The sequence below is a fragment of the Struthio camelus genome, chromosome 6, assembly GCF_040807025.1.
Source record: "Struthio camelus isolate bStrCam1 chromosome 6, bStrCam1.hap1, whole genome shotgun sequence".
Taxonomy (NCBI): domain Eukaryota; kingdom Metazoa; phylum Chordata; class Aves; order Struthioniformes; family Struthionidae; genus Struthio; species Struthio camelus.
In genome coordinates this window covers 16,010,084-16,032,241 of record NC_090947.1, presented here as the reverse complement: position 1 = coordinate 16,032,241, position 22,158 = coordinate 16,010,084, and the positions used below count along the sequence as shown (strand labels likewise).

Here is a 22,158-nt window from a genome sequence, read left to right as displayed (position 1 = left end):
CATCAGGCAGTCAGCTTATTAGGAGTTCAGCTGGTTTTCATGATGGATGTCTCATCTACCTCCTTTCAAAGCTTATTCTTCCCGCATTTGTAGAATTTCAGTGCAAAAACTGTCTACTGTTACATTGAATGCATTTGGAGGAACTGTATTTTTAGTTGCCTGTTTTAGTATTCAGACAGTAACCTTTTCTGTGCAATACTGGATTAATAGGGTTAACCCACTGTGGAATGGGTTAATAAGGAAAGGCACAGGAAATGTTAGAGGAAGGTGCATCCGGGGAGTGTATTTGCCCATCCCTTTCAGGAAGTGACAATCTGGTTCTCTGTCATGTCAGTCAGCTTAAATCCACTTGATGCGGCCAGTTTCCTCCAATTCATGGTTGTGTAAGTAGAGTGATAGGCGTTTCTTTTCTAAGTTTCAAAGTCCCCTTCTAGGAAAAAAAATGCTATAATTCCACCATTTCCTGCAATTGTTCTACCTTAAGCTGAAGAAGATACGTGTGTAGTTGGGAAAAGGCAGGTCCTAGAACTCTTAATTGCCTTTGTTACCTGTTTTGTTGCCAGAGGGAGGGGGTTATGATAAGCTGTGACATCTCCATTGATAATGGAATTTTACAGAAGCATGTTAAAGCGGACAGCCAACTGGGGGACAAGAATTTGAATCTCTCTCTCCATTCATAGAAGTGGAGAAAGTAGAATCTTACTGACATTTTCCTTCAAGCCCATTCTGTAACTTTTACTTTGAAGGCAACATGGTAAGATTTAAATTTACTCTAGCTGTAAACTTGTCAAGATGGATATCTGACCCCAGCTATTCCTCGTGCTAATTCTGCTTAGCAGTTTGAAAACACTGCTGAACTGTTACGCAGCTGTTAGCCTGTGTGTGTCCAAAATATACTGTAGGAGAAATATATCCTGTCCTATTTTATAGGAGAAAACTCCACCCAAAACCTTTTACTTGCATACCATTTGAAAATAACAATTTAACCTTGTTTTAACAACAGTTTAAATATTTACTATTCATATTTGATGAAGCAAGTAAAGTACAATTCTGTTTTACTACAAAGGATGTATCTCTAGGTAACTATAACTAAACTGCTAGCATAAAGTATGGTTTGGAATTGGTGTAGGTGACTTTAGAACTTAGAGTTATTTAATAGTGTAAATTTAATGCAAAGAAACCATCCTAAATTCTGGAGCCAAGTGAAAATTTAGTTCAGAGTTGATAATTAGAATTTTTCCAAAAATAAAAGAGCTAGAGTTAGAAGCAAACAGAAAATTCTACCCTCCTATCTGTGTGGACAAAAAAAAATCAGAATCACCCCAAAGTTTCAGAGGTGAGAGGCCTTTCCAAGCCAGACGTCTAAAATGTCTCAGGCTTCAGAAGCCTGGTTTGGTAAACATTGAGAAATTCTGGTTTTTGCTCAAAATTTAAATCAATGTTAAGTCTACATAAGAAAATAGCACAGGATTCTTAATGCAAGGTTGATATACTCCTCATTGGCTTCTTAGCTCTGATTACGTACAATAATTTTCAAGTGGTTGAATGCTATTATCCTTTGGAAATGGTTTAAACTAAACCACTATATTATCCATTTACTCTCAGTAAGTATCCTCGTGGGAAGCTAGTACAGATGAGCATTTAGGCTTTATATTGCTATTTCAGCTTGTTTTGCAATAATTTCCTTGAGTAGACAAGCCTTATATGAGGTTGTTTTGATGTGCTAGAATCAAGGTACAGATCTTGGTACGTTTTGCAAACTCTCAAGACCCTGAAGTTGTTGTTGTTCTATGCAGCGTCTTTGAAATGTGATGAGATCAGCTCTTATCCACAGTGGCTGTATTCCAGGTTTCGGCTGTTAGATCTCAGTTGAAATTAGGGAGGGTAGGGAAATGTAGCTAGAGCTGCCATGTCCAAAATAAGTAAAATAAAATCTAATTCTAGCTCTTTCTAAGAATTTGGGTATCCTTACTGTAACAATAATAATAATTATACCCAAGCTGGTTTGTTTAGTTGCATTTCTTATTTATAGTTAATTTATATTTTCAATTTTCCCTTTATAAAGCTTAGAGGTAAAGAGGAAGAATTACTCTGGGAGATATTTGGCATTTTCCTCAATTTTCCTTTAGAAAGCATAACACTTGGTGTACTTCACCTCATCAGTTTATTCTTATTTAACAATTAGCAGGCTACTAATTTAGAGGATATTTGTTTTATATTTCAAAATTGTGATTTGTCTGGGGAAAATTAATTTGTAACAGGAGAATATGAAGGGAAAATGTTCTCTGTTCTTATCTAGATCAGCCAGTAGGGAGCAGTGTCTTTCTTGGCTTTAATTTTCATATTATTAGTGTTTTCTGGCTGCATTGTAGCTCACTTTGTCAGACAGTTTGTGACCTCTTGGGAACAGACGTCCTCATAAACAAATTGCCATCGCAAAAAGCGGATTCCATATTGGCACATCAGCAGAACAGATGGAGGTTCAAAACAAAACAATTTTTTGAAACGTTGGCATGGCACTTCTTTTTATTCATAAGATTACTCCCTACCTTGCTATCAAGAAAAAGTGATAATTTCATTAAGTTAGCTATAAAGTCTGTAGTTAGGTAAAATTCAGCATGTAGCTAACCTCGTCTAAAGAGTAATCCCTTGATTAAACTAGTCACTCATGGATGTAAATGCTGTGATGAATTAAAAGATGCTGCTGTCAGTTTCTGCGAAATCTGAGGCAGGTTTCCCTCTTTATAGATTTAATCCCAGTAGAAATAAGAGAGTGGGGATAAGAAATTAATTTGGAAGCAGCGTTTCCCAACAAAAAAAGTGTTCATGTTTTGTCTTGAGTTTAGTTTTGTCTTTCTTTTTCTCTGACCGGGTTCATTCCTGGTTAATGTTAACAGAATGACAACCTGAAATTATGTGTTCTCTCCCAAAGAGTTTATTTTAACTAGTTAGTGTAATAAGTAAAATTACTATAAAAGAACTAAATGTAATAATGAAAGAAACCTAAAAATCCTCATTCCCTCTTGGCTTACTTTTTGCCTTTGATATCACTTTTATATGTGGTGCCTTGTCTTCTTCTGTGGTAGGTAATTTTAGCTATTTCATCTTGCCAGTTTGGAAGATCTTTCTCATAGCAGCACATTAATGGGAGGCATTTTTATTTTTGCAAAAAAGTATACAGTAAAAGTGGTTGGTGCCAGTACAGTGACTGAATCATCTTTAATTCTGGAAACTAACTACATTTCTAGAGAGAAATGTTTGGGTTTGATGTATTCTAGGTTATATTTAATAGTTTAGGATTCTTACTGATTGCAGTATAGTATTTTATTTGCAGTTATATATTAGGCCTTACTGGTCAGCATGGAAGGGATTCCTCCTTATCTTCTGAGACCTGAAGGTACTTCATTTAGTACTTACACATTTATTTGATTCTTTCTTTCTTTCTAGGTATTCTCCTCTTTGCTTCTTTCCTCTGCTAGTACTCACCTCTCTTTACTGACTGCTAACTTTCCTTTACTCATCTTAGTTCTCACATCCCTTTTCTTTGTCTATCATCTCTTTTTTGTATTCCTGTTTTCCTTTGCTTGTCGTTTTTTTTTGCCTGCCACTTTTTCTCCACCTCTCCAATCAATGCTACACCTCCTGTTCCCTTATCTTCACAGCAAGGGTCTTTCCAGCGTGCTTTTCTGCGCCCACCTGTATGCGTTCCTGCCTTATTACAAGCAATAACTGCTATACTGAGTGAGATCACTCCGCCCACACAGTAGCAGACAGAGAGGAGCCCAGCAGGAATTAATACTATTTCATGCCGCATTAAGTCCTGGTAACATACTCTCTTGAATATCCACTTGATCAGCTGCAATCCAGAACAATTGGTGCATGGATCAACCCGCCCCCCAGTTCCAGAATAAATTCTGAAGCAGGACCCTGATGAACTCTTCCTGATGAATTTAAGCTGGTTCCCAGGGAGGTGGGGAAAATTTCATGAAGCTATGCCTTCCTCACTTGGATACCTTTTCTAAAAGAGTCATTGCATAAAAGCAAGAAAGACCATGATGTCAAAGCACTAGAGCAGAATTATTAACTTGTTTGCCTTAGTTTGGAACCCCTTGGTCATGGGCACAGAGCTTTACTTCTACTTAATGGAGTCTTAAGAAAACAGTACCTTGAGTTGCTTAAAACTGCTGTAGGCCTGGCTGTGAGCCAACTCTATAATTACCTTCCTGTCTGTTGATTGTTCATCTGCCTTGTAATAGCAAAACAGATCCTCTATTTTGGACTCAACACTGCTAGTTAGATCATGACCTTGCTACTGAAATACTTTCTTCTCCTGTTTCAAAACCAAAAAATCCTTAGAAGTATGGGTTAATAAAGGCAGCACTTTTTTGCACATTAATTAGGCTTCAAACGTCAAAATATAGAACAAAATTTTCATGTTAATAATGTCCAAACCTGCTGTTTTATGTTTTCATTCAAATAAAAGCCAAGTTTATGCCCTGTGATTTGCAGGAATACATATTCTTCCACAGTTTGTCAGCAGAGTTAAATCTTGAAATATTTAGGTATGATGTTTTTTCTGCTTGTTCTAATTTGGTAATATTGTAACTGTAGTTTTCATGGCACCAAATAACTGACCTCTGCCATTTGAACTAAAATATACTTTCCTTAATTGGCACCATACTTGACAATTGCATTGTGCCTAACTTCTACGTAACTTGGTAGCTCCACAGGTTTAGCTGCAGATAGAATTAATCCCAAAGCTGTTTCCGAGTGTCTTGGGGAAAAGGGGCATTTGTAGTATATTAACTAGGAATCTGGAGCTTACTTAGTAATACGATTAGAAAGGTGGATGATGAAAGAATTGGAGTAACCCTGAAGGAGCGTCTGTGGAGGTAGTTAACTACATCAAGAGGTTCTTATCAGGGTGAGATATGATAGAAGGAGAAGTTTGCAAATGATGGTGAGAGGTGAGCCAAGAGAGCTGTTGGCGTGGAGAATATTGGAGGATTTGAACAAAAGGTTATGTGTAGGATGAAATGGGTATGTTTTTTCGATGACACCGAGCAGAAGTGGGCCTCTGTGTAACCTGAGTGGGAGAATGTTGTGAAATGATGATAGCAGAAGAATAAGGGAAGAAGTAGATTAGAAAGGAATAACTGTAGAGAGATGGCTGTAAGGTCCCAGCATGAACAACTCTGCTCAGAGATTACACTCCCTTTTCTGTTAGTCTCTTTCCACTTTCTGGATTTTCTCAGAAATAGTTATTAATGATTAATACATCTTTGAGAAGCTGCTTACAGAGAAGGAATAGTATGTCTCTACTGTTACACTGGTGATCAGTAGACTTGTAGACAGTAGACTGGAAAAACCTGAACTTCAGGCCCTACTTGAATTTTTTTAATGTATGTCCCCAGAATACAAAAAAAGCAATCAGTTTTTTAGCATTTTTTTCTTTCTTCACCTCTTCATTTGTAATTATCAGATGAAAGTGTAAATGAAAGTCACAAAAAAGTTTCTGGACTTCTTGCTAAGCTAGAAAAAAGGAAATGCCAGAATGATTGGGGAAAGGCATTCCCAATGAATTTTGCACCTCTAAAGGTATGTAGGGGTTGGAGCCACTACATATGAAGTATACACATCACTGTTTATTTGGATGCTTGAAACAATTTGTGTGGTTTAACAGATGGCTATATGAAAGAAACTAGTAGGAGGATTTGTAATAAGTTATTCCTAAGCAAACATTAGCTTTTGAAGTTTTGCTTTCGTGTTTAAGCAACCTATGAATCAAGATTTGTCCAGACAACAACAGAACACAGGCATTCAGAAGAGCAAAAGAAATGTGGTAGTTTTCAAAGGTATCCCTTCGATGTGACAGAAGGGAGTAGCTACTTAAGAGAAGTAGAAAGAAGTATGAATGACACTTGGAGTTGCTGAAGAATTAGGTCTTTACATATTTTCTCAGAGATAGTGAGTGAGTAAATAAGGTTTATCTCTTACCTGGCTATCTTATTTTGAAATCTTTTGTTTCTGCTGATGAAGTAGTTCTAAGTGATAACAGTCACAAACTCCTTACAGTAAGAAGCCTAAGCGTGTGAGTTCACTCAGAGCTATGTGGGCATAGTTGCCATGCGGGATATTGCAGTTCTGAACTTGGTCAAACATTCAGATAACTGCTGAGTTATGTCTTAAGGTAAAAGTGGCCTCAAGCAACCAGATAGTCTAAAACAGGCACACATGAAGAGGCTCACCCTGTGTAAAAGCAGCACAACAGATTCTGAGAGGCACAAAGTGCGAGTTAAGAGATCGGAGTGAGCTAGGTATAGTTCAACTCTCACATGAGCACTCTGCAGCCTGTTTTCAGTTCCCATGGCACTAGTATAGGGCAACGTTTTGCTTTCGCTGTCTTCAAAGATGAGCTCCTCTGATATGGAAGAAGACTGTTGACTTAGTCAACACTGCTGCATCACTTATTTGTAACTGCATTTTGTCTATGCCTCTGTACTGCAATTGAGAGTTCATTTTTGGTGACAGAGCAGAATGAAATGGTGTTTTTTGTTTTTCATCTACAGGAATCTACATCTTTAGATGAAAAATATAATTTCTGTTTTCTACCAGGATTTATGACAAGACGACTTTAAAAATTAACACATTCAAAAAGATTGTAGCCCATCCGTTTGGGGGATTTCCTAATAGAAGACACTACAATAAACTTTGTCACTCAAATATAACAAAAATTATTTTTGAAGAATGAAATTTTTTCAGTATACGTTGTATTCACTTTAGGATGCCGGAACTTTTTAAAAACATGCAAGTAATTACTTCCAGAATATAGGAAAGCTTTCTCCTTTACGTATATGCCTGTTCATCACATAAACATGTTAACTTTATTCCCACTGAAGATGCTTAAGCAAAGATGTAAACATGTGCAGGGTCATATTTTCAGTGGTGATATTTGAACTGTTATCTAATATGCGAGTTTTACTATTTTCCAAAAATCTACAGAGATATATTTAAATTCAGGAATAGGTTTATGCCTTACAAAACTAGCTAGGCGTGCTAAATAGCATGGCAGTGAGGAATGAGAAGAAATGTAAGCAGAAGTACACTTCCTTGCACACCAGAAATTCAGCTGATGTTTTCCTGGGGTTGTATGTTGTGTTGTATGCTTTACTCAGGTCAGTTTTTATTGAAATGGCACAGTCAGTATATATTGGAAATTTGCAAATGATCTTTAAAAATCATAATCATGCTAAGCACACAATGATCATGAGCATTGCCTAATATTTTTTCCAAAGAAGATTTCCATGCTAGCTGTTCGTTATCCATTGGATTCAAATTCCTTTGTTACCATACGCCTTTTGGAAAAGAATAAACAAATCACATTTCCTAGATTCCTTCTAATAGATTGATGTTTAATAGACTGACAGATTGTGACAAAAGCACATTCAAATTTATCGGCTTTTTTCTTTTCTTCTAGCCTACTTATTTAGTCATATTCTTTCTTTCTTTTCAGAGGATGCTGATTTACACTCAGCTCAGATGTACAGGCATTTTTGTTTCCCTTTGTGCACTTTAACAGTTTGTTCAGGTTTAGCCAACATACGAGGACTGGAGTTACTTCTATCCTTTCTGGAAAGGAAAACAGCCCCTCTACCCGCAGTAGGTTCCTCTTCTCACAAACTTTTATTTATTTTTTTTTTTTAAAGGTCTACAGCACTGCTGCTATTCTAGATGGACAAAACTTGATAGTGTTACTTTTTTTTTTTAATAAAAGGATGGGTCAGATTTCTCTAACTGCGTAAATTATTTAAATGCTACTGAAGTCAATGCAATTGCATATGTTACACTGTGTAGTTTTATGCTTTATATGCCTGCATGTATATAGTAAGAAATATGTTTTTCTCATGCAACATTAGGTCCTTTTTGCCAGCAACATTCTAGAAACATTCCATTATACTGTGTAAAATTTTGCCTCAAAATAATTGTTTCATTCGCTGGAGAAATAATTTTTTTTCATGGTATACATGAAAATAGGCACTGATAAGTTCAAGTAGCTGACTCTGCTTATCTCAGACCTGATTTTGGCCCATATATTACCTAAGACCTATGAAAATTCAGAAGAACTGCTGAGAGAAAAATTAACAGAAGCGTCTTACAATAGCAGGAAGGAATGATAAGATTCCCATTAGCAAACACAGATGCATGGTTATTGCCTTGAAAGATAATTCATACAGAAATAAATGCCAGATGTCCTCAAATAACTTGCTTTCTAAAATTGAAAGGCATTTTCCAATTTTTGAAAGATTTATTCACTGTTCCTGGTGTTTTCTGAAATTGCATTTAAATGTAATGAAAAACATTATTTCCAGATGTAAAGAAGATGAAGATTATTTTTATTATTTGGAAGGTTGTCTCTATTTCTAGATCAGGATACCAGTCTCTTAAGTTGGGAGGACAAAAAGTGTACCCAAAATTTTTATGTACTTTAAACAATACAGCAACCATGTAAAGCATAGCAGCTGTAACTTAATTTCAGGTGTTTAAAATTACTGTGAAATATGTATGATACTCCCAGTTTATTTCAATGAAAAGTGTAATAAAAGCTGTTATAGGCAAGACTTCTTGTACAATTGTTTATAATTAGTAAAGAGAAATATATGGGCCTATTAGGCAATGACAACCGGTTGGTGCTTTCTGATGGTTGCTTACCATTCAGAGTAATCATAACCTTGAGTATGGTGTTATGTTTGTCATAGGTAATAAAGGGTTGTTTTCTAAAGGCTTTAAAAACTTGGTCCAGTGAATCTATTAACTCATAAAAATGTGATATATAATCCTTTTGCAGATGAGTACTTATTTTTATTATGAAATCAGCTAATTTCCATATCTTGACTGACTGGGTGTTTGCTTTTGGGAGGAAAGTAAGCCTTGACCTAATATTGCAGGAAACCATCTGTCTGAATTATTATTAGCTTTACTTAGATGCAGAAAAGGCCTTTGCCCTATCAGCCAGGGGTATGTACAGGCAATTTAAATTAAATCTGAGAACAAGTGACGTTATGGGAATTAAAACTTGTTAGAAATGACCACCAGTCAATTTCTGAACAGTTAGGAAAACTGTCTGTGACTCTGTAAGGAAAACTAATTGCCACGGTAGTGATAGAAGAACTTCCTTAATGCTGAAAAGTCTTAAGATGTTATTTGATGTCCCAAATATAAAGCAGCAGCATGTTCTTTTAAAGTGTATCTAGTTATAAGTGAAAACGGGAAGAAAAAAAAAAGTCATTGATCCTTGGCTCTTGTGCCTGTGACGAAAAGAACCGAATGATTTCAAAAGACAAGGGAGATCCAGTCCTTCATTTTCCCTAGCAGAGCTGACTGGGCCCAAACAGGTGGCCTACTGTGCCCCTGCGACTCTCTGTGGGCACACAGAGCTGCATAGCTTAGGAGCTCCTCAACAGAAAGCAGAAAGCTTTCATTTTTTCTCCCTTGATGACTACAAATGTGGAGCCTTCCAACCCTCGTTAGGGAACAGTTAAAATTCATGATCATTTTATTATATGCCTATTATATGTTTTATTATATTCCTGAAATTCTGTGGCAGACAGCTTGGTGGTGAGTTTTGCATGTGAGGAACTGTGGTTGTGCACCTCTGAATAACAAGGTGTTCAAATCAGTATTCAGTGCTGCCCCTACATGCTGATCTGTATTCAGAAGTTGGAGATGGCGCACACCTGGCCTAAAGATTTTGTTTTAGTCTGATAACAGTTGTGCATATTTAGTAGGCAGGGACACTATGGAATTAATATGCAGTGTTTCTTTGGCAGGAAGTAGAAATAATATATTGTTTAGCATTGTTTGCTCTTCAAGTGTTTTGCTATTACTGTTTGGCTGTACATTGAATGGTATTCTGCTGCTCCTAGCTGGGAAGAGAGAGTATAGCTTGAACTGTCAACATTAGGACTGAAGAGAGGAGTGTCTGGACATGGAAGCAAGGCATAGGAAAAATCTGAATTCTGGGAATGAGGAGACATTAATTTTTATGAATGGAACATGGTTTAATCTGACAGATGTGAGACAGATTTAAAGACCTTTTAAAAACGTTATTGAATCTGTTGAAGCTATTAACATGAGAAATCACACATGGTTTCTGTTTGACAGTTACATTAATCCAGTATAATAGCAGATCAGATTATTCCAGACTAAACTCAGAAGTGATTTGACAGTCCAGCATTCTCATTTGCAAAGACACTGAAACCAAAACTGAACCCCTATTTTAGCCTACTTGTTCTATCCTAGGGACAAGTGTCTGGCAGAGTAAGTCAGGTAGGTTTTCTTTGTGCTGTTGCGATTTGGGGAAGAGTGAATGATGGGAGAAGATTTTTTTTTTTTTCAGTTTTGCACTGTGTTCAAGGGCAGGCTTGATGTCCAGTAGAGTTCCTTAAAGGACTAGTAGGGTCCAGTGGAGATTTTCTATTGCCATCACCCAAAGCAGACACCAGTTTCTCCAGTAAAGCTTCAAGCTAACTGTGCAGCATAACTGCAAACTGTTGTGTTTGCCTCCCCAGCAGATGAGCGAAGAAGTGCATTTTGTGGAAAATTTGAAAGAACTTAATTGTAAAATTTAAATCTCCTGTGAGATTTTGGTTTGCTTTTGAACACACTGTAGAATTTAAATCACGTTTGTAGGGTACTAGGAAAAAATATAAAAAGGTATTATCCAACTTAAAAACAGTTTTAGAGAAACTGCTACAGAATGCTATCAACTCACACCATATAAGTCACTCCTGCGTGGGTCTAGATGCTTTCCTTAAACTTACAGAAGCATGTAAGAGCACTGCATTGCAGAGACCTTAGAGCAGACTTGTTACCTCATTTCTTGAATTGCAACAAACTTCCATGCTTGATCCATGATCCATGACAGTTAAACACACCATGCTTGCACAATAATATTGCAGTTAGTTTTAAGAATTCAGTTATGCCACCACATGCTGCTTAAAGAGGACACTTGGAATATTTCCATGTAGACCGTCACCTCAGCCCTCTCACTTACTCATTAACCCAAAATGACTGATAGCCTGGAGTATTACCTTTTCCTCCATCCTATTTTATTAAATACAGAACATTTACTGTGATCTTTCATACTGATTATTAATAATATTACATTAACTATTGCAGATGGATAGATTGTATCAATTTAAATCAGTGGTATGTTTTTGATGTGTGGTCCGTCACTGGAAATTATGTTCCCACTTTTTTTTTTTTACCTTTGTTCAAAGCCTTCCTTTCCACTTTTTTTTTTTTTTTTTGACATCTGAATTGCATAGAAACTAAATCTGGAAATGGCTTGAATCCAACTGGATTATCCAACAAGGATAGTTTCAGGGAAACCTAATTAAAGAATGGTAAAATGTTTCTTGGTACATTGTGAATAAAGGAAATTTGAAAAAGAATCTCAGCCTCCAGTAATGAAGTTATAGCGGATATGGGAGCCAAAGTCAAGACTGCAGAGTGATAATTATCAAAGGGAATTATAAAAACTGGTATTACAACATTAATTAAAGTAATAATAATTACAGTATTAATTAAAATAATACTAATCAGAAATCTAAAGCTTATCCTAGATGAATATCTATGCATATTTCTTGAACTTTTAAATTGTTTATAATAAAGTAAAACATGAGACTAGAGAGCTGTTTTATGTAAGAAGACAAAGTCTGCTCAGATTTGGTAATTTTTCAATGCCAGCTATTCTGGAAAAAGTTGCAAACAGAGTATATTTTTACACTGGGATTTAATTTCCTTGGGTAACTATCAGGTACTTGGTGAGGTAGGGAGACATTGTAGTGTTTGACAAAATAAGAAGCAGAAATACATACATTTCTAATTCAAAGCCCAAGATATCAATAAAAAGATTTCCACGGATTTCAGTAAGCTGTGGGTCAGGCCACTGTTGCACCAGTCATCTGAAAATAGAATCCCCCAAGACATGGTACAAAAGAGACTCCTTACATCTACGTTCAAACAGTGTGTTTAAAATGGTTCTAGCAGAGAGCTCTGATTTGACATTAATTTATTCCAGCTAGTGAAGCCACTACTATATGATCAAAATCAATATTATTTTAATGGATGCTGATAAAAGGTAATTATCTTTATGACCTGTAGTTCCATTTGTGAGTCTGCTTGCTTAAATACCTTAGTTTTGCCAGTGCATAACTAACTTGCATTAGCAAAGACAACAGATAGGTTGTAAACATCTTTAAAAGCCTAGAAGTATATTTTCAAAAAAATACCAGTCAGTTTGGAGTTTGCACTCTTTGTTGATTGGATTTCGCATGAGTGTTTCTCACTAAATCCACTTGGGAAGGTTGATTAGATGAACTCTTGAATTCTATGTTTAAATGCAATTTAGATCCTTGTGGAATTAATGGAATTGCACTATATTGGTGGTTATTGACACGAAGGAAGACGGTCACATTTTAAAGTGAAACACAGAATAACTAACTGTCCTATTCTCACCAAAAGTTGAGATAGTCATAATAAATTCTAACATTTAGAAATGACCAATTCCCTTTTTTCCCCCTAAGACCATTTAGAATTTAAGTAAGGGGGAGAATTGGAACAAGGCAGAGTAGATTTTAGGAGGCTTGCTACATGGTGGAATTTGCATTGAAGAGGTGGGCTGTAATTACAGAAGTTGGAAGATTGAGATGGTCTGGTACGAGTTATTCATCTCCGGACTGAGAGTTACAGAACCTAGGGTAATTTGGTGAAAAGGAAGAGAGGCTGTGGGAGAGCAGAAGCTGTGAGATTTTAGATATGGGCTGGCAAAATTTAAAGGACAGAGGTTCAGCGCTGTTACAATAGGACTGTTCCAGCAATTGCTACAATTGGTGCATGCCATTGTAATAACTCATTAGCCACCAAATAAGATGACACAGGACAATTAATTTTCATTGCTGTTGGTTTGGCTATGACATGGAGACATGCATACCTGAGGTGAAATGCAACAATATGTTTCTGCACTATTCGGCAGCAGCTGCATTTGATTTACTGACTATCCTCTTGCTGTGGCAATGTTGATGGTTTTCTTCTCTCTGTAACATGTCTGCTTTTTTCCTTGATGCAGTGACTTTGCTGTTACTCCAAAAGTAATTTAAAATTAATGTTACTTATGAGTACTTTACCATCAGTAATGCTATCATACAAAACAGTCTAAATTGATTCTGTACAAATGGAAATTGTTGCAATACAAGCCTTACCTAATGTTAAAGAATAATAGTGTCTTATAGTACTTGCTAGCAGAATTTTTACAGAAGCAGCATGAACTACATGATGGAGTTGCATTACATAGTGAATGTATGTTTGAAACACCCAAACCTAATAAAAACTTACAGAGCAACCAGGTAACACCCATTTTCAGAAGGCTGAGCGTAAACATGTTGTAGAAGTATAAAAAAATGTCTATTGGAAGGGGCTTCTGGAGATCAACCTTATGTTGAAATCAGAGCCTTATACTAGGCTATTCAGGGCCCCGCCAAGCTGAATCTTGAACGTTTCCAGGGAGTCAGATTCTACCGCTTTTCTGTGCAATCTATTCCAATGTTCAATTGTTCTCATGATGAAGAATGTTTTTCTTATACCCGGATGGATTCTCTTCTAAAGCAAATTGCGTCTGTTTCTTCTTGTCCTGTCACAATGCATCCTTGTGATGAGAGTACCTCTGTCTTTTCTGTAACTACCTATTAGGCATTGCAAGGCTGTGGTTACATTCTCCCCCCCTGCCCCAAACCTTTCCTTTTCTAGACTGAACAAATCCAGTTCCTTCAACCTGTCTTATATCTCAAGTTCTCCAACCTGCTAATCATCTTGGTGGCCCTCTGCTGGACCCCTTTAAGTTTTTCAATGTCTCTCTTGAAATGGAGAGATCAAAATTGGACATGGTATTCCAGGTGTGACCTAACAAGCATCGAGTAGAGCAGAACAGCCACATCCCTTGATCTGTTCACTGTACTCTTACTGATGCAGCCCAGGAAATGGTTTATCTTCGTTGCTGGAAGGGGACAACTGCTGACTCGTGTTCAACTTGCTGTCCACCAGGATCCCCAGGTCTTTTTCATCAAGCCAGTCAGACTGCAGCCTGTATTATTACTTGGGGTTATTCCATCCCACATGCAGGACTTTACATTCATCTTTGCTAAACGTCGTGCAGTTTTTGTTGGCTCAGTCTTCCAGCCTGTCGAGCTCTCTGTATGGTGACTTTTCCTAAGGGAACTGTTCTTTCAACTGTATCTACCTCTCCTCTGAGCTTGGTATCATCCCAGAACTCAGGGAGGATGCATTTAAATTTCATCATCCCAGTCATTTATAAAGATAACTCCAAGTCTGAATGGCTGCCAGTTCAACTTGGAGCCACTCATATGCATTAGCCTCACGTAATTGGCATGTCCAATAATTTCCACATGCATTTACTTTGGAGATTTAGCCTGGAGATGGCAACCTTCTGTGTATAAAAAATGAATCTACTTTGTTCAGATTTGCATTTCTAAATCATAGATAAGCTTTGACATGTTGAAGGTTTATGCTCTTAGGTATATATGCCACCCATCTGACAACTGTTTCATAGACAATAACTTGTATGTGATTCATGCATTTCTGAACATTTTCAGTACTCTAGAGACTGGTAGTAAAAATGTAAATTATGCTTTAAAGCAATGCATGTCTGCCAATATATTTGTTTTATGCAGGCAAACACTTTTTTCTGATTCTGTAATTTCTGAAGCATCACCTTTTGCTTTTTATGTCCATATTGTCTCATATTAGAGGTGTCATTAGCAATGAAATGAATGTGAATAATATATTGCTAAAGGCATAAATGCAGAGGCAAGAGAAAAAAAAAGGAGAATCTCCTTCAAGTAGTGGAGCCACAACAGAAATATTTTTTGAGATAAAAGATGCAATAAGGTTATTAAAGTCTTGGCCATGAGAGGGTTTTTTTTTTTTAAGTGTATGTCATTTTTTTTCCTCATTCCAGGTGAAATCTCTGTGTCTCTAAAAGTTCATTTTTTTGCCTAGTGAAGTCATTAGGAAATCTTAGTTTGGCTTTGGGATGGAGCTTTGTTCTCCTTGTGTGGCAGCTGAGCACTGATGATTCCTGGGATAAGTTTCAAATGACAAAAACATGTCACTTAGTCTTTAATCTTTGATTTCAAATACTAGTGGGAAAGGACATAATCATGCACTGTTTTTGCTAAATGTAAACCAGTGCAAAATAAGAATTAAAATTGCTCAAGGATAGAAGTGCTAATGCAGTAAGTGAATTTTATAAAACTGGACAAACATTCTGCCTGTATCTTATGAAGAAAATTTTTTCACTTTTCAGTTCACCTGATTTATTATAATCTGTCATGTTGGAGGGTGCCTGAACTCACTTCCTCTTTCCTCTTCAGTTTCCTTATTTTAGCTCAGTTGGTACTTTACTTTAAATCATGTAATATGGTAAAAGGTCTGTTACCTGACCTGGGGCTAGGGTCACACGATCAATCTTAGCTAGTCTAAAATTAAATGTAAATAATGCTAAAATATACTGAATAATACTCAGCTGAAACTTGGGAGTTGCCAAGTAGAGCAGTACTTAACTTTTGCACATTGAAGTACAATTAGAATGATGAGTCTTAATGATTTAAGGTGTTTGTAAAACGAATGTACCAAACCACTCATTCCACAAGTACTATTATTGCAGCTGTACCCTATTTATTGAGGGCTTGAGGAGACATTTCCTATTTTGTTTGATTCACAGCCATATCACCTCACAAATAGTAGGAATTTTCCACCAGTGACTGCACAATGTATGGCAAGGACAAAATTATTTTTAAAATTGATTATGTTTCGTAAATTGCCATTTCTGCTCTATAGTCAAGTATTTCCTACTTCTGCAGAACCTGTTTTCCTCATAACCATGATTAATGTATTTACAGGAACAGCTTTCCAATTATATGTGTACTGTAGTACACCAAGAGCATAATTTTTACCAGGGGATTGATTATCTAGGAAAGCTGATAGTTTAAGAAAATCGTAGTCAATAGTTTTAGAGGCACAAGTTATAGAAACGTTATCCAATATCCAGACTAGGTTGATTACTGGATTTTTCTTTTCTGTTTAGTTCAAATCTGCGGCCACGACGGCTCGGACAGTTCCCTCATAAATTGCCATGGAAAGCTAAGAAAGGCTAAGAAAGGTTGCATGGCTTGAGAAATAATACCTGGAGGCACTGTGGCTGTGTTTACAGAACAAATCCACAGTTGCTGTGAATTAGTCTAGCTTCCTTAGTGAAGCCTCATGAGGTGTTTCGGTATTATGTTCATGTTCACCTCTGTTCCCAAATGCTTCCGCTATCTCTGATACTAGAAGAGTATCTTGACATACTGTATATTGTATTGTGTGTCCTGAGAACATCTGTGGGTTTTTCTGTGCTAATCCAGTATAGAATAAGTTCACATTCAGATTGTGCTTTGATGGGAGTGTGTGGTCAGCAAGATAGTTTAAGTTCTGGCCCATCTTGTTTAATTACTGTAATTCAGTTGGTACAAACAGAAAAGAGAAAAAAACCTTTTTTTCCTCAGTCAGAGAAAGCAAATTAGTAAGACTAACAAAAGAGAAACTATGTGATAAAGATGTGCAGCTTCTTTGTTTAGCTATTAGTTTTTTTTAAGCATACTGACTTACACCTAGGAAAACTTTAGGCTATTTTGCCAATATTTTATATTGGCCATGGAGTCCAGACAACCCTTGTTTTCCATTCACAGGCACAGACAGACATGAAACATTTCTTTTACAACCTAAAGTCACTTTTTTAGCTGACCTACTTAATACAGAATGGCTCTGAGAGACTCATGAGTAAAAGAAGCCAAAACTAGAATTATTGTTGATTTGGAGGCTGTGTGTGCCAGAAATGGTACTGTTCTTAAAATGCTCTTCAATGAAATTTCTATGCAGATATAAAGTATTAAGATTTTAAAAGCCCAAAATAGAAATATTTTTTAAAAGAGTGGGATCTACACATCAGGATTGAAATGGCCTTTTTGATTTGCTTTTATATCTTAAATATTTGCATTATAATGCTAATATTTTCTTTAGGGATCTAAAATACACTGCAATTAGATTCTCTTTTTCATGGAAAATGAATACATTTAGAGCAGAAAGTCAAACAACTGATTTTTCTCTTTTTTTAAGAACAGAAACGGAAATTTTGATCAATAAGGAGTTTTCCAAGACACTAGTAAATTTCCGTTTACAATACTTAACAAGAAGTCATGGTAACATGACTTTTTTCTGTATTGAAGGCCTCAAGAAACATTAACTTTATTGATCAATTATTTTCATTTTAAAATTGGATAGCCACAACAGTGTGAGGAGAACCTTGTTTTGTGTAGAGAATGAAGACTGTCAGTTTCAGCCAAATGAAAATTCAGTCTTGCATCTGCACAAAAGAACATGAATCTGCGTTTGTGCTTGCAGAAAGGGTGGTTGGGCAATCCAGCACCTGTTAGTTAAATATGTGTACTTGTGCATAAAGGCAAGTACAAAATCAGAAGTCCTGCTATGTAAGGTCTGCTATTCAAGAACCTCATCTTAATTGCTCAGTCTTGCCAGTATTGGCTACAGGCTTATGAATTCAAATTTTGAATCAAATTTAACTAGTAAAAAAGCATGCCTCAGCATGTGAGATGCATGGCGCGAAGCCTTTGAGAAAACTGTGGACGCAGTCAGAGTAATCCAAGAAGTCTTTCAGACAGGACATGAAACTTTATCTTGCAGTATCTTTCTCTATCATTTGCCTAGTTTTAATTTTTTATGTTAATTATAAAGTTAGCTAAAACTCAGATGATTATGTTAGAGATGAATGTGTTTAATTATAAAACAGATTGGTTGATCTATTACTTAATATTACATAGAAACTCTTTTTCTTTCCGTATCCAGTGAACAGAATAATGATTTCTATTCTTTTGGTAGAAGAGACTATACTAAGAGATTGTACTATAGGAAAACACATTGTATCAGTATATACTGATAGAAATAGAGGAAGCCTTCTCAAGCCATGAAATCACAGGACATACTGTCAGCTGGCAGCGATGATAGACTCTAACTGTTGGTTTGGGATTGGAAGAGCTTAAATTTAAAACAAATGCCTAATATTTATTTAGATGGCAGATTGTTTTGCTTCCCACTGATAAATGATTGTTATCCTGACCATACTAAATATGAAGACAGTAAGTTAGAAATTCAGTAGAATTAACAAGATTTCAAAGCATGAAGTCTTAATATACAGTTAAGTGTTTAAAATGAATTAAAGGTCTACTTAAGTGGTATTTGGTTTGTTAGTAATTTTTCCATATTTAAAGACTAAGACTAAACTATGGAGTCCTTGATTTCATGATGTAAAATCTACTTAAGCCTTGCTAAATGCAAAGTGCATATTTTCAGTTTTGTTACTTAAAGTTAGTTAGTTACACCCCTCCCCCCCCCCCACAAAATTTACAGTAAACATCACCAGATCTACACATGAAAATATGTGTACTTTTACTGCTGTTCAGGTTCTTCTTTCAGTCTGTGTCATAAAAATAGAGCATTACTTCATTTTGATCAACAGGAGATGCATAGAAATGCCAAACTGTGCTCAGAAAAGAAATAAAAAGATCGTACTCCAAATAAAACAGGGTAAACATTTATGGTGGCAAGGAAAACTTTTACCTATCTCTATCCCTACTTTTAGATCACATCGTTCTTCCACTAGCTGCTGCTGTGCTGTGCCCTCTTCCTGCAGTGCGTATTTGCCTGACTTAGGCATGAGGTAGTCTTGGAGATTTTTCTGGAGGGCTATCTCCAGGAAACAGTTTCAGCTGGCTGGCTGGCTGTTTTGTGTACTGAATGAGAGCCCATATCTTTCTTCATTTTCTTAAGCACTCTTGTGGAATATTAAAATCAAATTTCAGGTATTTCGGTAATCTCAGCTCTAACAGAAGAACTTTATACAAATATTTACATTTCTATAGTAAGATACAAAAAGCATGCATCTTCACTAAGATTTTTCTTTGGATTAGGACTGCAGTTTTTAAGCAAATCTCCCTGTTGTTCCTTACCATGCTATGGCTCACATTGCAGAGCGGTCTATTTTAGTGAACTAAGTTCACTCTCTTAGTGAATTTAAAATTAAAATGGGAGATGTGCTCTGGAAGCATAACTAAATGCCCTTCAAGCACTTCATTCAGTCCATGGCAACAGGCTAGAAGTAATCTAAACTAAAGCTACCTAAGATAAAACAGGAAGGATGTCAGGTCCTTGGCATGCTTTGCTCAACAAATCTGTTCTTCCTGGTCTGCACTACTCACTGTTCTAGTCATACATAGTCTGAGAATATTTTGCTGGAGAGATACATGTTTGTTACTGGGAACACTGATGGCACATGCAAAGAAAACAGCACAGAGGCAGTATGCTCTGATTTTGTGCGAAAGCTGGCAGCTTTTGAGATAGTTCATAGGCTGAAAAACAGCTGCGAACACTGAATAAAATCTCTCCATCTCCTCTTGTTTATTTTCAGGGAAACAATCTTTGTAAATCGGATTGTACTGAGGAAATACCAAACCCTTTTAGCAGTTTCTCCTCCTAGTAGAATTATTATTTCTCCTCTACCCATACAATTAAGAATACTGTTACGGGAGTGTATGTGTTGCCCTGATCTGACTTGCTTCTTCAAGCAGAGCTATGCCCACATCATGTGACTTGCTGAGGGGTGCTAAGGTTAGCCTCTGGCTCTAGCGTCACCGATAAATCCCTAAGTACTCAGATAAAGAAAGTAACTTTTAAGTAAATAGACCCAAATAATTTGGCTCAGAAAAAAAGAAGAATTACAGAATTATTTGAAAAAAGAAATAGAAATGATCTGTCTGGTCATTTGACTTTTCTCTTTTCATTTTTATTCTAGTCTGTCAAAGCAGCAATTACTTGAAATCATGTAGCATTTTTAAAGTCATTTGGCAAATATTAGTTCACAGAGACCACATGTTTGGCCTTGCTTCCTTGCTTGTATTTTACCTCACATGGTGGTCCGTGACTGTGACTGTTTACTTTCTGAGATTAAAGGAAATCAGGTGTATTCAAGCTGTCTGATACTAGGTGGGTAGACTGTATTTTCCTAGGAGCTTGGCATAAAGTGTTCTATAGGAGACACTTTTCAGCAGGCATGGCTATCAGGTACTTTTTAAAAATAATTTTCTCTTTCAGTTCTCACAACATCCCCTGCTATGATAATACGAATTTTAAAGTATGCTTTTCTAAACGTTAGGGACTACAGAAGTTTAAAGAAAATCAGTACACACAAAATTTATGTCAGTGCAATCTAAATGAAAAGATAGAAAGTTTATTTATGCTTCTTTCACAGCGTTGTGATTGCACAGTTAGATGAGCGAGTTCAAAGTCTGAACATTTTATATTCAGTGCTTTACAGAGACAAGAAGTCTGAAGTTTGTTGCCTAGTAGCCTGTTTTGAATTCTTGGTGTAGGAATGGGCTTGGGGTTGTATAGTTGTGTTAATGCACTCCTGTCTTGTGGCCAGGCATCACACTGCACAGTGCTTGTGGAGAAGAACTGCATCTACTGTGCCCCTTGTGCTAAGCCAGCTCCTTTATATACTGCTGTACCGGACCCATTGAACAATGCTTGGTAAGTTAAGTACCAGTTTGCTCTTAGCTGTGTTTCTGTGTATCTTCAGGTATCTGTCTGGCCAGCTCCTATTGATAACGTTTATTTTGTCAAAAATGTCCATTGAGTGATACAAGCCATCAATGTTTTACTCCTTTCCTCTCCTAAAGGCTTCATGATTTAACTATTTATGATGGGAAGCATATGCTGCCTCTTGGCCACTGGCAGTAACATTAAAGAATTACAGTGTCACTGAATTACTTTCAGTGCATTGCTTTGAATTAATGTGAGACAATAAAATAAAGAACTGACTACTGTAATTCCTTTTCAAACATCACTTTGAATTTAGAACAACCAGTGTGCTGGAGGATCTCTTGCACCAACCATTCATCATTAACAGAATGTATTGTTTTTTTGTTAGCTATACCATCTGCAGTTAATTATTTAATTCATGTTGGGACCATTCATTAGGAAGAATAATATTGTATTTCTGTGATGCTATTTTTAAATCCCATATGATCTCTCAAGAAATAGATCTTGCTTTTATCTTAGTTCCAAGATTAGATTTCTTCTGTATTATGGAATTACAAAACTCCTATAAAACTTGATATCAAAATTAAATTAATGGAATGCTGTTACTGTTTCTTATTTCATGAAAGAATCTTCTAAAGAGCTCCGGATTGGCTGTTTCCGTTATTAAGTTTTGTCATGGAGAAAGCTTATTTCATTAGAACGGTTCTGATGCATCTCTTGGCTAATAAGTGATGATATCACTTTAAATCTCAGAGGAGAAATCCTTAATATCAACCAAACACTAAACAAGTGTTCTGTTTAATACCAGATTTGCAAGAGAGCATTTCTAGGTACATTACAAATACTCAGATTTTGTGCACAATGTAAAGACCCTATACGTTCACTGCATCATCCTTTGCAATTAGTTCTGAGGAATGTTTCAAAACTTTTATTGCCATTATTTTTTGTTTGCTTTATTACAATACCATCTATGTGTGTGCGTAGCATCTGCATACTCGCTTTCGCAGGCAGTGTAAGTACGTAATAAAAAAGACAGCCTCTGCCCCCCAGAGAATTTCTTGTAGACCTTATCTATAGTGCTGCATATGCAGTATGTGCCAAAACCACCCCTCTTCTATTGCAGTTTTGAACCTAGGGGAACCGAATAGGCGTTATTTATGGTATCCTTTCTGTTTCATTTCTGTTACTTGAGTGTTTGTTTTCATAATGAGAGAAACTAGTCCTGTACTCAGTGGCAGAGTCCTAGCTCTGTGCTGTGTCGTATGTACACATGGAGACATATTTTCAGAGTTAAGGATTAGTGTTTGCTCGACCTTTTACATACTTCCATATGATCTAATCTGCTCATGTCATATAGTTTTCCCTCCCTCAGGGTTTTTTTAGACATGTACTCTCCTTTAACATAATGAAAACAGCTGAGCAGTACTT

General features: G+C 36.5%; 1 long non-coding RNA gene across 6 annotated transcripts in view; it reads left to right on the top strand.

Moving 5' to 3' along the window:
- Positions 1-282: 282 nt before the first annotated feature.
- The window catches only part of LOC104138611 (uncharacterized), a 109,368-nt gene continuing 87,492 nt past the window's right edge, over positions 283-22,158 (top strand). For all 6 annotated transcript variants that reach the window (XR_011141881.1, XR_011141879.1, XR_011141876.1 and 3 more), the window contains exons 1-2: positions 283-383; positions 20,612-20,718. This is a non-coding gene — a long non-coding RNA (uncharacterized lncRNA). The remainder of the gene's footprint in view (positions 384-20,611; positions 20,719-22,158) is intronic.